At 31.9% G+C, this 18,000-nt stretch overlaps 1 pseudogene; it reads right to left on the minus strand.

Moving 5' to 3' along the window:
- Nucleotides 1-18,000, minus strand: part of LOC143385945 (cadherin-9-like) — a 151,864-nt pseudogene that overhangs the window by 13,363 nt on the left and 120,501 nt on the right.

Here is an 18,000-nt window from a genome sequence, read left to right on the forward strand (position 1 = left end):
TATTAAGAATGCTTTATTTTTCCTTACATACACCAAATTCTATTTATGAGTAAAAGCAAACATGAAATGCACACAAGGAAAGAAAAAAAAAACATGACCACATCTTGTGTGGAATGAAGCAATTACAGTATCCTCTGTAGTTGCGTCTCATCATTGTTGGAAAGGTCAACAGTCAGCCATTATCTATTTCTGTCTGAATAGATCTTGAACTTTTTTTTCTACTGTTTCCATTAAGATCAAAAAGGAAAATAAAATTTTCTATAATCCCCATGGTTACTTTCCCTAGAGATTATCATTGCAGTCTGTGAGGATGGAATAAACAATAATTCTACCAGTATGAAAGTCAAGGTTTGACCGTCTTGTAGCTTAGTAGGATCAAAATGGATGTGTTTCTGTCTGCCCCTACTCCAAGGTTTAACCTTGAAAGACATTGCTTTTTAAGTTAAGAATCATAGAGGAAAATCACTTTAACAATTTAGAAATAGCTTACTTTGTTAATGATATAGGTCTATATTTAGCAAATTTCGTAAGTGCAAATGATGCCTCACTATTTGTCAAAAGCCCAAAGTAATTTTCTTTTATTTAACAGCCAAGTTCTATTTTCAACACAGAATAGGAACATTCTGGTTTACCTATTAATAATAAATACATTGGATTACAACAAACCAGCAGAAAGAGCTTGATAAACACTTAACACAGAAGAAAACCTCTCTCTCTGTCCCAGCAGATGGCCTATAATAGCAGTAATACATTATTGATTTCCCTATACTGAATGTTGAACGGTAAGTTACAAAAGAACACCGGCATAATTTTTTGTGTATGAATGCCTGTTCTAGAAAGATAATCCAACCATTGGATGTCAAATAACAAGTGAAATAAAGCAAAGAGAACTGAACCTGTAGCCAATCTCTAGATTCCATTTTTTGTTTTCTTTCCATTTTCATATTCTACCATTAAAAATCAAACCCATATCATATACCTGAAATTTTTTACTAAAAAAATTACAAGTAAAAAGGAAACTGAGTTAAGACAGGAGGTCAAATCAGTAATATGCTATAATATCTTATCATTACATTATTTTTCTTTTATTGGATTCATGTTACTTCTTTCAATAAGTCAATAGAGTCCTGATATGGATCTACTCTTTCCATTCTAGCTTCTACTTATGAATTTTCCATAGCTGAGAACCATGAAATGATTAAAAACATGAATGTTTGTTATATGATGAAATTACTTATAATTCTTTTTCTCTATTTTTATGTGTTCTTTTTAGTTATAGAGTCTATTTTGACTTATTTATATAAAAACATGGAATATATCTTATTCTAATTAAGATCACAGTCTTATGGATATACATAATGTTGAGATTCACTGTTATGTATTCATAGATGTACATAGGAAAGTTATGTCAGATTCACTCCACTGTCTTTCTTATTCTTATCACCACCTCTATTCCCTTAATTTCCCTTGGGTTAGTATTTATGTATCAGAGAACACACTCAACTGTTAGTTTTGGGGAATTGGCTTATTTAACTTGGTATGATAGTCACTACATCCATCTACTTATTGGTAAATATCATAAAGTCATTCTTCTTTATGGCTAAGTAACAGTCTATTGTGTATAGAAACCACATTTTATTTATCCATTCATCTGTTGATGAACAACAAGTTTGGTCCATAGCATAGCTTTTGTGAAGAGCTGCTATAAACATTAATTTGGCTATATCATTGTAGTATACTGATTTTATGTCCTTTGGATGTACACCAAGGAGTGTGATAACTAACTCAAATGGTTGTTCATTCCTAGTTCCATTCCAATACTGCTTTCCAGAGTGGTTGCACCAATTTGCAATCCAACCAGCAATGTATGAGTGTACCCTTTTCCCCACATCCTCACCAATATTTATTGTTGTTTGTCAGAATTTCCATTCTGACTCAAGTGTGATGAAATCTCAGTGTAACTTTAATTTGCATTTCTGTAATTGCTGGACTTGTTTAACATTTTTTTCATGTTTGTTAATTATATTAATTCAGAATATTCTTTTCTAAGTTTAGTATTGTTGTTACACCATTACTATGTTACCCTCTGAAATAAAAGCACCACTATATATAAATGCACTTATGCACATATTTTTGTTTATGTTGGAATCATATATATTTTGTTGAAGCATTACAAAATTTTTGCCTTAAGTACCTTATTTTAGTTTTAACAGCAGTATAAAGGATTTCTTCAAAAAATCATTGAATTTTAAATACATTAAGCATAAAATAGGTGTGAAATGAAGCATGATGTTCTTTCAGACCTTGTCAAGCAATAATCGATTCTACAACTTGGGATAAGTAACTCCATGATAACTAATGTGGTGAAGCAGAGGTGACAACAGCTGCTAACTGTAACAAAAATTTCATGTTGCAAATAGCAGATGTATTTCAGAAAATATGTTTGATGACAGATTTACAGGGGTGGGTGCAGGAAGAAGTAGTTCCCAATATTTTCTGGAAAAATATGAATCCCCATGATACTAATTGCAGCCTGTTTTTGCATTTAGGAAACAGTCATTTAGTCATCTTTCTAAATTGCATTAGACAAAGCAAAGACTTCTACATGGGCTTTTGATGTAACAATTGCCTAGCTCATGGGGGGCCCTGGGTTCAATCCCCAGCCCCCTGCCCCAAATTACATTGTTGACTCACTGTTGAATTAATACTGATTTTTCTTCATACTATATTTGGAGTTCTAAAGTATTTTTCCCCATATATTTACATGTTAATAGCATTCAGTCTATAATGCTTTTGGCGGGGGGCAGAATTGGCAATATAATTTAAGAAATATAATTTGAGATTAATTTGTTCTTTTAATATTTTTCTTTGAAAGGCACTTTTTCAGATTTACTGGTAAAATTATTTCTCATTGTTTTTTCTCCAGGATGTGAGTTCTCTATCCAATGCCAATATTTCTGGGAGGACTATAAACTTAAAAATGTGACAACCAATTTTTAACACTGTGAAACAAGAATACAAATTTGACTATAGATCTTTTTGACACAGAACTTTATTTTTGAAATTGTACCTTCAGTAAATTATTATATTTAGGTGAAGATTGTACATATATTTATTATATATATATATATATATATATATATATATATATATATATATGCCTAAAATATAATCAAAATATGTGTAACCTCTATATGTAATCTATATGTGTAATCATATATTGATACAGAACATGTATATGTAATCTATATATATTATATATATGTGATCTCATATATATGTATTATGTGTAATCTATAATATATATATTTATATAAGCTCCAAGCAATCTAAATTTTTATCAATGATGTATTATTGACATAATAGTGCATTATTTATAAAAAAAATTACTGAGTTTGGAACATAAGTGAACACACAGAATTTAAAACATACAAAGGCTAAAGGACTCAATACTATAAAAATGAGATAGATTGACAAATTGTTTGAATGATGGAATATTTAATAGAAGGGCAGTAAAGTAATACAGGAGTAACAAAGAATTTCATGTTTTATTTGCTACAAAATTTCCTGTGTTTTTAAAAACTAATTGCTACACTTAAACAATTCGGGGACAATTTTTAAAATTATTTTTCATTTTTCTTTTGACAAAAATGAAATAATAGGGGATGGATTTCCCATACACACTAAACACCAAAAAAATTCAAATTGCAAGTGAACAATGATGTTTAAAAAACTGGACATTTAGAGGCTGGGGGTTGTGGCTCAGTGGTACAGTGCTTGCCTAGCATGTGTGAGATACTGGGTTCAATCCCCAGCACCACATAAAAATAAAAACAAGTAAAATAAAGGAATTGTGTCCATGTACTACAACAACATCAAAGAACAATCCACTCTATTGTATTACAAAAGAAGGAGGAGGAGGAGGAGGAAGGGGGGGAGGAGGAGGAGGAGGAGGAGGAGGAGGAAGGGGAGGAGGAGGAGGAGGAGGAGGAGGAGGAGGAGGAGGAGGAGGAGGAGAAGAAGAAGAAGAAGAAGAAGAAGAAGAAGAAGAAGAAGAAGAAAAAGAAGAAGAAGAAGAAGAAGAAGAAGAAGAAGAAGAAGAAGAAGAAGAAGAAGAAGAACAACAACAACAACAACAACAACAACAACAACAGAAATCAGCAATTCTTAGAGAAGGGAAGAAATGGAGGTGACCTCCTGAACTTTCACGAGTATCCTCTAGGTTCCTATAGTATTGTGAGTAGAAACCCAGAGAGGTAGAGGTAGACAACAGTGGCTAAAGTTGGCAGGGAGCACTGGAGAGAAGGCTGAAATCTGAAGAGGATCCAACTTGGCTACAACACTATGAAGGTAAATTATCTTATGAATTAAAGGGTACACAGTATCAACTAGGAATATTAGTGAAATATTATGAACCTTGAGATAGTTTTGCTGGTTATCATACAGGATGGAAAACTATATAATTTCAAACAAACAGATATTGTGAACAATGGAGCAAAACTAGGCTTACACTAAGGGCTGCTGAGAAAGCACAAGAAAAAGTTCCAAAAGGGCTGAGCTCTTTCAACCAACTTAACTACATCAGATAAAGCTCAGGAATTTTCATAAAAATGCAAACTTAGACAACAGTAACCATGGTAAAAATCACAATGTCTATAATCGAATAAAATTACATGCATGCAAAAGACAGGAAAGCATGAGTGAAAAGAAAAATCTATTAATTCAAACTAACACAGAGATGACACAGTCGATAGAATTAGCTCAAAATTACATTCAAAAGATGTTTATCTGTGTTCCGTATATATATGTTCATATATGTGTGTAGTATACATATATATGTGATCTTAATAGAACATCTACAGAATAAATGACAATGCATGTACGTTAAAAAATATTCTGGGGGCTGTGGTTTTGACTCAGCAGTAGAGTGCTCATCTAGCACATGCAAGGCTCTGGGTTCAATACTCAGCACCACATAAAAATAAATAAAATAAAAGTATTGTGTCCAACTACAACTAAAAATAAATATTAAAAAAGATAGATATTCTGCATGGATTTAAAATTGATTAAACATTATAGAAATAATTAATGAATTTGAAGATGCTGTGGAATGTGGTATATACAAAATGACAGACACATCCATGAGACCTAATAACATTTATATTCCCTGAAGGAGAAGAAGATGGGTTAAGAAACTGAAGATTCAATGCCTAAAAATTTTCCCAGCTTCACAAAAGATATAAATTCACATATCCAAGAAATTCAATAAAGTTTAAGCAAAAAGGAAATGAAGTCCATTTTTCTAAGTCATATTCCAATCAATTGAATTAAAATTACTGAAAAATTAAAAGCAGCATGAGGAACAAAAGATTCCATAAAGGAAGAAACATTATTACAGAGCAAAATATTTACCATACTGTTAGAAAACCAGCAATCTGTAATATTGTACTAATCCAAAATGGCACAAAATAAGAGGGAAAAAGGAAAAGATGAAACAATCAGAAAAAAAAGTGGCAAGATGACAAACTTAACAGTATGAAAAATCACAGTTTAAACATTTCATTTAAAAGAAATAATATTAAACTGGGTTATAAAGCAAGACCATCTATCTACAATACAAGTTATGTTTTAATTAAAAACAATAATTAAAAAAGAGGAAGACCACATATTAATATTAGATTGTTGTAAACACACCTAAAGCTATGCTAACAGAGAAAGTTATATCACTATGATGTATATTTAAGAAAAATGTAAAATTAATATCTCAAATAAATAACCTCATATTGTAAGTCAAAGAAACATGGAGGGGGAAGAAAGCAAAGTATCCACAATATAAACAGAAAAAAGAATGTAATAGTAAGACAAATGCATTGAAACAGAAATAACTGAATGGAGAAAATAGACAAAGTGTGGTAGTTAACTGTTATAAATTTTATAATATGATTTGACTAATAAAACATACACATTGTTGCCTGGTGCAGAATTTAGAGATGAGATGAAAATATTTCTGCAGAAAGGAGTGTTAAGAATTGATAAAGGTTGATGAGACACCTCACCTGAGTAAATGAACAAGTAACCTTGGTGTCATGGAATAATTTACATGCCTCTTGCAACATTTATTGACTTCTTAATATGCAAATATAGGATACAAATTAGGAAAGATCCACAGACTACTGTTAAGATGTTATCTCCTTATGATTCAGAAATGCTTAATGGTCAAACAATAAGATGGTTCATTATCTAAATATGTTGAGACACTGTCATTGACAACAAATTTTAAAAAGTGGATTACTTTCATTTTCAAAAGGTACAAGTAATTATTTTTAAAATGAACATGTAGGATTTCTATCAAAAAAATTTGTTCATATCAAATGCTAAGGAGAAATGAAGGTATGACCAAACCTAGACCACATGTTTAGAAACTGGCCCAAACCATCAAAGGCAGACACTCATTAAGCATTTGTAGTTACTAATGTGGCAAACCTCTTATTTTCTTTAAAAATAGGAAGGTGCTATCAAGTTGAGACTTTAGAGGGAAAAAATGTTAACACCAATCACTGAAAAGCCAATCCATTATTCTAGTAGAACAGCCAAACTATCTCTATTTTCACTATAAGAACATTTTATTACAATGTGCTATTAGTACTATCATATACATTGTAAATTTTTGGATAATTGCCAAATTTGTGAAGCCCTTTATCAAGTTCCAAATATATGTGATATAAAAGTAAAAAAGAAATAAGCATTTGTTTCTCTTTGAGCATTGCAAAGAAGCTGGATGCATTTTAAACACTGAGTTTGAACATATTCACATATGATGACAAAAAGGCAATAAGCATGTCCCATTTCAATAACATAAAAATTCACATTGTATTAGAAATGAACATTCTAGTACAGATAAATTAATCATAGAAAACTGTTAATTTTTCATTTTATTTAAAGGCTTTGTTTTAAATAATATGGGAATTTATTTTTTTAATATTTATTTTTTAGTTGTAGTTGGACACAATACCTTTCAAATTTATTTTTATGTGGATTCTGAGGATCAAACCCAGAGCTTCACGCTTGCCAGATGAACACTCTACTGCTGAGCCACAACCCCAGTCCCTAATATGGACATTTATAATGATAAAATATATGTATATTGATAAAAATATGTGTATACTGATATGCATACTTTTATGTATATTGATAATCATATTTTTCAGAGTAAATATTTTCTTATATAAATTTATAATTTTATAGAAATATTTTATTATATTTATTATTTTTTATTTTTTAGTTGTATATGGACTCAATGCCTTTATTTGTTTTTATGTGGTGCTAGGATTGAACTCAGTGCCCCACATTTGTGAGGCACATGCTCTACCACTGAGCTACAACTTTAGCCCTTATAAAAATATTTTTAAGAGTAAAATATTTCTTGTATAAACTAGAATGAATCTCATAAAAATAATGTTTAATAGTACACAAAATATAAAATTTGAAAACAATCATTTACTTTTTAAATAGGGAGATTCAGTAAATGATTTTTCTACTCAACCTAAAACTAACCAAATTTTAAGCTCTAGTTATAATCTACAGAATAAAATATTCTAGAATAATTCTTGGTTACAAAGTTTAACATGTTCAATTGTATATTAATGCCAATAACTAATAGAATTTTTACCAGAATATATTTTGTGCAGCAATATTACTTTGCAAATTGACACATTTGGAAAGTCCTAAAATAAAAACTAGGTAATACATATATTCATTAATATTCTATGTGTAAAGGATGGCATAAAAACATCTAACCAATTATTTTTCTTAAGAGTAAAATTTAAAGAAAAATGAAATTATAGGTATTTTACTAGCCAAATATTTAAATGGAAAAGGTATTATTTATCTACATCTTCTGTCACTTCTAACTTCCTCTACATCTCTACACATCAGCACCCTTCTGTCCTATTCATAGTTATTTAGGTATCAATTACATTCCCATTCTCCTTAAGACAATTTTTTTCTGAGAATCATTGAAGTTTTTCTTATGTAAACTTATAATTTTATAAATATATTTTATTATATTTATTTATTTTATTGGCATTAAAGTTATACTTTTTTAAAGCTTGAAACAATGAATATAATATTGAAATATTGGAAAAGTATTATAGTCTGCTAGTTGTTAGTACTTTAACCTTTCCATTGACTTATATATCATTATTTCTTTAGTAATTCTGTAGTGTATGAACATATAAGTGTTCATATTTGAATTATGATGAACTAGTGCAATGTTTCACCAAAATTTTAATTAAGGTAGGTTTAGTGGCTCTTTTTGAAAGGGCATAGCTTTATATTTTTAGGAGAGAAATGTATATTTCCAATTTCTTTCTTAAATCATTTTTACATGCATTTTTATTTAATAAAGAAGAACAATGGGGAATCATTTGAATCAAAAGTGAGATTCAAATCCCTGACTAACCCTGAAGCTAGATAGACTGCCTGATTTTTTAAGAACCAAATTTGTCACTATTGGGCTATTTAAATACTTAGTGTCTTGATCTTATCATCCCCAGAAAAATATCATAGTAATATCTAGAATTGTAAGACTCTAATAAAATAATAGACCTAATTGGCTTAAAAACATTTCAACTAAGGGCTTGTAATCTGTGTTTATTTCTGTGTTTGACTGACATTGTGCAACACATTTGTCTCCAGATGGCTTGAAAATAGATTATATATCTGCAAACATAACTCTTCTGAAAGTACTTACTTAATTAAATTGTTCATGGCATCTGGGTCATATGCTGTGACTTGTCCAATAATGCTACCCTCCTTTACATCCTCATCGACTTCTATCAAGTAGGAGTGTCTACTGAACACAGGAGGCTCATCTGTGTCTTCCACAGATATTTTGATTACAGCTGTGTCTTTGAAAGGTCCCAGGTGTAAGAATCGGGGATCCGGATGAGTGTTACTTGCATCCACTCTTAATGTATATAGCATTTTTTTTCAAAGGCTAAATTCTGAAATTAGATAAAACAAGAAAATATTAGCACAATTTACAAGCCATAACCATAGGTGAAAATTTCTAGATATAAAATCCTGATTTTTTAATGATACAGGCAATTAAGACTAAGTAACTTACACACACACATATGTATATACTTAATTATATATAATAGTGTTAATTATATATAAATATTGTATATATAAACAAATTTATTTTATATAATATATAAAATAAATTTGCAGTTTTTTTTTCCTTTTGCCTCATACTTACTTTTACAGGTTTAACTAAATATAATGGAATATGCAAATAAGATTGATTCACATTCAGTATTGTACTTCAATATTTTTAGGCACAGATAAATGAGACATTCTTTAATGAATATAATGATTATATATTATTGGTATTAAAGTTATACATAATTAAAACCAGAAAAAAAGTTGACTGATGTAAAATCTTAGAGCAAAATTGTTTATATTTCATTTATTTGACTGTAACATTTGAGTAAAATGTAAAATAATATTGACCTACATTATTCCATGTAAAGTTTCAAAATATTTCCCTAAAATGCATTAAGAATTAATATAATCAACATAAAACACATATCATTTTTATCTTTTATTTATTTATATAAACCATTACAGCTAAAATTAGAACATTTTAAAAACTGTGTGAAATAACAGTGATAGCTACATGCTTATTTTTTCTCCCATAAGAAGAGATTAAACACGTACTTTTAGTATTAACTTAGTTTGATGGCTGTATACTACAAATGCAAGCAATTGAGCTTTCAAACCACTGTATAAGTGTGAATGATAAAGATGCTTTACTTATTTGAAGTGAAATCACAACTATTCCCACTTACGTGAAAGGTAGACAGCATATAAAAGATACAGAAAAATAAATCCAAGACTTTCCTTCTTTTACTGAGAAGCAAGAATAAACTAAAGAGCACTCAAGGGAAAAATGAAGACAGCAAAAAGACACTTGTTTGACAGTTATAATCCCTTCCTGTGTATCCTTGTCAGTGATGACATCGAACATGTCCGCTCCCTCTCCTTCTGCAATGCTGTACTCCACCTCAGCGTTTTCCCCCAAGTCAGGGTCATTGGCTTTTATCCTTCTGAGATGGGTTCCAAGAGGTGCAGACTCTGGAGAACTAAACTAATATGTACCTGTAAATTAAATCAGCACTGCTTTGGCATTTCCTTTTTAGATGATGAAACTGTGTCATTTCTCCTCATTTTTACTTAAATAAATTAATTTTAAATTGGAAGAGATTTCCATATTATTGAATTTTAAGCTGTCAGAATTTATAGATTTATTTAGTTAGGAGAAGAATATATAAAGGCAAACAATTCGTAAGTAAGAAATATAAGTTTTGGGAAGCTACTTACAGATGGGAAATGTGATATTAGAATCTAAAATTATTTATTTAAAAGAACATAAAAACCAACTATTTATTGCTTATATGGAGATTCAAAATCATTATCATATATTTTACATCAATGCAATTGTTTTAAAAATACGTGTTTCTTCTTTTTTTTTTTAAAATCAAGGATGGAAAAACAACTCTGCAGAGATCAATGTTAATGCTCCCCTCACTTTTATTTTTTGCTTATTTGTTTCAAATTTAATGTATTTTTAGTAGATTTTGTTTTGTTTGTTTGTTTATGTTTTCTGTAGACCCACCCATTCAATACCTCACATTCTGTCATTCCTGGAAGTGTTTTAGTTTGTAAGTATTCAAGAATCAATAGGAAAGACGTCCAAAAAAATTAATTAAAGTAAAAAAAATACTTTTTAAAATATTTTTTATGTGTTGAACAGTATAGTCAAATGCTCTCTACAGTAGTTTATTTTTCCTCTAAATAACAATGTAGGAATTATCTTCAGGATCAGGTTCAAGAAAATCATCCTCCAAATTTAGATAAAGGAAAATGCCAGTTGTCTCGGACTTCATAGTCTATTCTTTTTCCAGTGTTTGATAGTTAAAAATATAAGCTTATAAGTCCACTGTATGAGTTTAAGTTGTCCTCCTGTGCAAGGTATTTAAATTTTCTAAACAATGAAACCATGTTTTCATCTATAAAATGAAAAAGAAAATGCTAGCATTTGAATTACAAGATTGTTGTATTATATAAAATCCTGTCTGTAATTCCTTCAGCTCAAGATCTAGTCCTCAGCATTTTATTAGTACTATCATAGTTTCAAATATTTGTTAAGATTCTAACAGATCTTAGAATTACCAAGTGGCAAGACATTAAATAATTTGGCAATTTACAATTTTAGTTTACATTAAAATTATTAGTAAACACTACTAACATTTAATGCAATGTTTAAGTTTCTGTTACTGGTCTTATTGTTCATGTTCTCAGCAAAATTCACTTTTAAAAATTAATCATATGAATATGTTCACCAAAACTGTTGCATCACATATTTCACATTTTGTCAACCTAAAAAATATTTTATTGTTTGAAATAAATATGAATTTAAATCGGACCTCAACTGAGAATTTTAAGGAAGAATTCTTTATCATTTTACACACTGCAGAGTCAAAAATTTTAATCAGATAATTGAAATGTGTTTTTGTAGGACCTCAAGAGATGCAAAATATCCATGTTTTAAAGTGTATCCTAAAATTGTTTCAACCAAAAGGGAATTAAATAATTTAATCTTCATGACTCAACAGCATTGACATTATTGAATTTTAGTATGCCATCACATGTTTAACAATGTCAGTATCAATACATGCCATCACACACAACCTTGGTAAGTCATGACTCTATAATTCACTATAATAATATAGAATGTGGCCAATTTAAGCCATTTTCATAAATCATTTTATTTCAGAGATGTTAAAATTTAAATTTTTGCTTAGGATCAATTATCAAAGGCTTATAATGCTTATGCACACACATGACAACAGAGACCAGTGTGAGGCATAGAATTTGAATTTAGTCAGGGGCTGGGCACGTGGGCACCTGCCTGTAATCCCAGTGGCTGGGAAGGCTGAGTAATAAGGATCACAAGTTCAAAGCCTGTCTCAGCAATGGTGAAGCACTAAGCAACTCAGTGAGACCCTGTCTCTAAAGATAATACAAAATAGGGCTGGGATAGTGGCTCAGAGTGCCTCTGAGTTCAATTCCCACTGCCGCAGTCTCTGGCTGGGCACAAATCACGAGTCTCCACACAGCTTGTAGATTCAAACAGCAATTCTTTATTCCTGAACTCACACCGGCCGTCTACAAACACGTTCTGGGGGAATCCATGTTCTCTGCCCAAATCCACTCTCTCCCAAATCCACTCTCTACCCAAATCCACACCGCATGGGCTTCTGTCTCCCAAAATATACTGTCTGACCCTAAGAACTCAAGAGGAACTCAGCAGCAGGATACGCCCTATTCTAAAGGGGGAACACCCTAAACACGATCCTGCCCTGGTCCTTGAGCAAGGTCACCTTTCAGAAGTCCTTCCACTAGACAGCATGGGAGTAAGCTGGCAAGGAATTTGTCATACCTACTTGTCTGATGGCTCCCAGCATCTCCCCCCTTCTGATTAATTAAACAACAAGTAATGTGGCTTAAGGACCGTGCCTGGTAGGTTGTCCAGTTCAACATATGGCTCTTACCCGTCATTGGAAAACTGACCTTTAGGCGTCAGCCTCCTGTCTTAGGTTGATACCACTGCAACTGGATCATACCCGTCACTGACTACCGGTCCAGCATACAGCCATACTTGTGGATAGGTCAATCACCAGTGGGGGGGGGTGAGGTTCTTTGCCTCACCTCTGTTGGCCCCCAAATTTGGCCTTGGTGCCAGTGGGGGAGTGAGGTTAATGTGGCTTAAGGACCGCGCCTGGTAGGTTGTCCAATTCAACATATGGTTCTTACCCGTCATCGGAAAACTGACCTTTAGGCAACTGACCTTTAGGCGTCAGCCTTCTGTCTTAGGTTGATACCACTGCAATTGGATCATACCCGTCACTGACTACTGGTCCAGCATACAGCCATTGGCCCCCAAATTTTAGACCATCACTAGCAGAAGGGAGGAGGATACAGAAATGCCACGACACCAAGCCAATTGACAGTTCCTTTGGAAAAATCGCATCATTGGTGACACCATCAGCAAAGATCACTGGTGACACCATCAGCAAAGATATGCCAGCATTACCACAATTTGCTGCACTAAACGTAGTTACATAGTCCAGGCAAGTTCTGTAAGCAGTTCAAAGGGGAGGAATCTATCAATCTGTCCATCTCCTCCCAAAGTCCGTTGCCTCCCAAAGTAAGTTGACTCCTTGATTGAGCATACTTGTTGAGTTATATTCATTGGGATGAAGATAGGAATTCTGGCAATGATGCTAAAAAGACATTATCCTGAAAAGAATTATTAAATATAATGAAAAGGAAAGGTGAAAGTAAACAAACAGATCTGTTAACTTCCTTAAAAAACAATCCTTAACAGCTGTTTACCTGATTTAAATTAGTAAACAAGCAGATCTGTTAACCACCTTTAAAAACAATCTTTAACAGTTGTTTACCTAATTTAAATTAAGCCATTTAAATCACGTGAATAAAAAAAATAATTTGGATCCATTTTCTCATGAGCGCTCCTCATATATGAAATATGAACATATGCACACACAGACATACAACACAAAACACAAGAGTACAACACATTAGACAATAATAAAGGCCTTGTAGCTTTACCTAGGTGAAATCTCCATTGCAATGTTTAAAAACTCCACAGTCAAAAAATAAAACTGATCAGAAAAACATTAACCTAGGTTTGTATGAGCTCAAAAAATAAAAATAGAACCTTATGATGTGGAAAAATGCAATAATAAAATATATATTGAAAAAAGCATCCTGGTTAATCACAGTCACAGATGTAAGAATGGCCAAGCTGGAGTTCTGGATTTCAGCTGTTATGGATTTGAGTCAAATCATCTTCTTTTCGATCTGTAGAAATCGTTTTAGTTAGTCTTTCTGGAATCCAAATCGGCTGCTGTTCTCCTGCGGAAAAACAAACAGAACCCCGACTCCAGAAAATCACTGGGTCAGGATCTTTCCATTGTCCTGTTAGAATACCTTTCCAAAGTACTTTAGTCTTATGTACATTTTTTGGATACATATGTCTTTCTGTAGCACTAAGTACTGATTAATCCAAATTTAAAAAGTTTAGAGTAAAAAGGGTTATTTTAAGTTTATCTTTGGGGGATATATACCCCTTTCCAATTTTTAAGATTAACTAGGCTTTGAATCACGCAATCTTTCCTCCGTCATGAAGGCATCTTAACCACCTTCAAATTAACCTTTTAAAGCCTTCCAATTATCATCTATACTGTACTTTTAAATGTACTTTTTCACCACCTACAGCTTTACTCTTTTAAACGAGGCTTAGATTCTGTTTAAATCACTTTAATGTTAGTTTACATGGCTGCCCTTCAACCAAAGGCCTTTTTTACTCCATTAAGAAGCTTTGTCTCAATCTGCCATGTACAAATACCTTTTTTTTTCTTTCTTCCTTTCTCAAGCTTTTAAAGTAAGTCTAGTTTTCTCAAAAATTTTTTAAATGGCATTTTACAACTTTTTACTTTACCACACAGAGATTATCTCATCTAGAAACATTTCTCTTTTTTTAACCTTTATATTAAAATATATTTTCACATCTTGAATCTTTTTATATCTCTTTTTTAACCATTAACCCTTTTTATAAATTTACATTCTGAAATAACCCTTATAAAATTTCTGATCTAGACAAATTACTCCACTTAAATAAGATGAAATACTTTCATGTTTTTTATGGTACTATAATACTATAATTGAAACCCAACTGAAACTTCTTATACTCTTTGTATATAAATTACACATGATAGAATCTTAACACTTAGTAACCTTGTTTCAGCAAAGACATAGACCAAAGCAATATTAAACATTTTTCCATTCACCAATTTATGAAAACACACATAATGATTAAATATATTACCTTATGGAACTTAATAAGTAAAGAGTACTTGATTTCATATTTAGTGGTTGATATTTTAACACTTTAGTTTTGTAAATTAATCAGATGTGTGTAAAAACCAAGATCTTAGACAAGCGTAGTAAACAGAATTAGCCATCTCTTTCTTGTTGAAGAAAAATCCTTCTACAGGATACCATGATGGTCCCATTGATATATTTAACAACTTCTCGTTTAAAAGCCATGGGCTGCATTTTTGTATTGTATCAACATATGCCCTAGCTGTTCTTGGTCTTACTGGGGTGCCTTTTTTCTCTAACAATTTCTCTTCCTCGGAGGTAAACAACTTTAAACCTTGAGTCAACCATTTTCCCCAGTTTGCCTGAGAAAGTTCTAGGAACAGGCAACTTGAAATGAAAACAAAATAAATCAGAACAAGAACACATTGTTTTTTGAAATGGTCACCTATTCTTTCGCTCTTCCTCAGGGGCGAACAATTTTACTTACCTTGTCTTCAGATGTTCCCCCGTACGGACCGCCAAATGCCGCAGTCTCTGGCTGGGCACAAATCACGAGTCTCCACACAGCTTGTAGATTCAAACAGCAATTCTTTATTCCCGGAACTCACACCGGCCGTCTACAAACACGTTCTGGGGGAATCCATGTTCTCTGCCCAAATCCACTCTCTCCCAAATCCACTCTCTACCCAAATCCACACCACATGGGCTTCTGTCTCCCAAAATATACTGTCTGACCCTAAGAACTCAAGAGGAACTCAGCAGCAGGATATGCCCTATTCTAAAGGGGGAACACCCTAAACACGATCCTGCCCTGGTCCTTGAGCAAGGTCACCTTTCAGAAGTCCTTCCACTAGACAGCATGGGAGTAAGCTGGCAAGGAATTTGTCATACCTACTTGGCTGATGGCTCCCAGCACCCACTAAATGAATGAATGAATGAATGAATGAATAAATAAATAAATAAATAAATAAATAAATAGGATCCAATCAGAACATCTGCAGAGACCACATTCCAAACAGGAAGATCATTCAGAATTTAGCATGGGACGTTTTCCAACACTTCAAAAAGTAGAAAAGGATAGTAAAAAGCCCAAACTACAAAAGAACCTCATGTCCTTGTTTTGACCCTTTGCCTACCCAATGAAGAAAATGATACCCATCACTCTCAGTTTGAAAGAAATTGTGCTTCTGTGTGTGTGTGTGAGTAGAGGGATGGGTTTTGTATTTGATAGTTTGCATAAATTAATAGTGAACTGATAGTGCAAACATTAGATTTAAATAATTGTACGTTTGACAAGTTTTTCAACAAGAGATCACTAAACCTTCCTTACTCTGTGGAAATCGAGGAGGATTGTTGTTTACATCTGTCAGAGTGATGTTCACTGTTGTGGTTCCAGAAAGGCCTCCCATCTGGCCACCCATATCTCTGGCCTGTATAACCACCTGGTACTGCTCTTGATTTTCTCTGCTCACTTCTGGTAATGAAGTTTTTATTATGCCTTTTGAAAAAAAAAGACAATTAAACCACTGGCTTTTAAAATTAAGTTATTTAAGATTCACTTTATATAAGTTAATCATAGCAAATAGATAAAACAGCAGTGTGATTAAGCATATCCTTCAATGCACAATTAATTCAACATAACTCATAAAGCAGAAAGATTTTTCCCATGGTTTTTTCTCCATGAAATCAGTACATCCAGATGTATATAATGAGAAATATACCATGTCACAAGTGTTTTACCTGACTCTGGGTCCACTGAAAAATATGGCTGTCCTTGCAATAAACTGTAGACCACTTTGGCACTATTTCCATAGTTGGCATCGTCTGCATCTGTTGCAGTCACTTGTATAACAGATGTACCTACAAAAAGCCCCCAAATATAAACATGTAAATACTTCCAAATTGGAAAAATGTACTTGTGTACTTGTACTATGCAAAAATTTTTAGTAATGCAGTTAGTAGTATTTACTGATAAAGACTAAAATAAAAATTTTAGTAAAATTCTCTAAAAAATGTATACTGATATCTATTTAACTTTATATTACAAATATTTCTTTATTTTTGGTTAGTAAGAAATCCCAATCCTTTAAAAACTAGAAGTGCTTTAAAAATTAGTTTTAGGAGATAAACAAATGGAATATATTAATTGTTTCACATACATACACGTGTGTGTGTGTGTGTGTGTGTGTATATATATATATATATATATATATATATATATATACATTGTAATGTATATATACATAAAAATATGTACATATTTTTAACTCAATTGCTATAAAGATTAAAGAATAATTTTGAAATCTTAACTGAAACCTACTATGGATTCCCCTGTGTGAAATGATTTTATAGAACATTTTAAGTACATTATACACAACTTTTCAAGTTTAATTCTATTACTCAGATATTAATATGTTTGAGGACTGAGTGAATTCCTCATTGGTTCTGTCATCTATCCTAATACACCATATATCTTATTCACTCATAAACTTCTCTAAGTAAATTGCAGTGAATATCTCTCAATTTTGAATGCATATACTTATGCAAATTTCATTAAATAAATATGATGTCCATTGAGATTAACACTAACAACTCATTTCCCATCAAATCATTTCAATAGTACCCCAAAATTAATTCAGGAACAGTCGTTTATGTTTTCTTAAATTAATTCACATACAATGATAACTTGAATTCACCCACTAAAACCTCTCCTCATCTGTAATGGAATTGATACATCCTGTGACAGGAAACACTACATAGTCACTAGATCCATGTCAATTATAAGATTTATCATTGAAAAGTTATCCAACCTCACCCAAAAGTTTAAACTAGTTTTCTCCTCAGTAATTTTTGAAAGTTCATCTAAGTTGTTTTCTAATTTATATTTAAATTTTTGTTTAATTATATGTGAGTACAAGTGAGTTAAAATAAGAAATGTTTTCACATTTGGATATCATTGAAATATAAATTACTAAGATTTCCTTATATGTTGAAAATTCCATTAGTTACTTCATCAAGTTTTGG

The sequence above is a fragment of the Callospermophilus lateralis genome, assembly GCF_048772815.1.
Source record: "Callospermophilus lateralis isolate mCalLat2 chromosome 11 unlocalized genomic scaffold, mCalLat2.hap1 SUPER_11_unloc_1, whole genome shotgun sequence".
In the NCBI taxonomy this organism is placed as follows: domain Eukaryota; kingdom Metazoa; phylum Chordata; class Mammalia; order Rodentia; family Sciuridae; genus Callospermophilus; species Callospermophilus lateralis.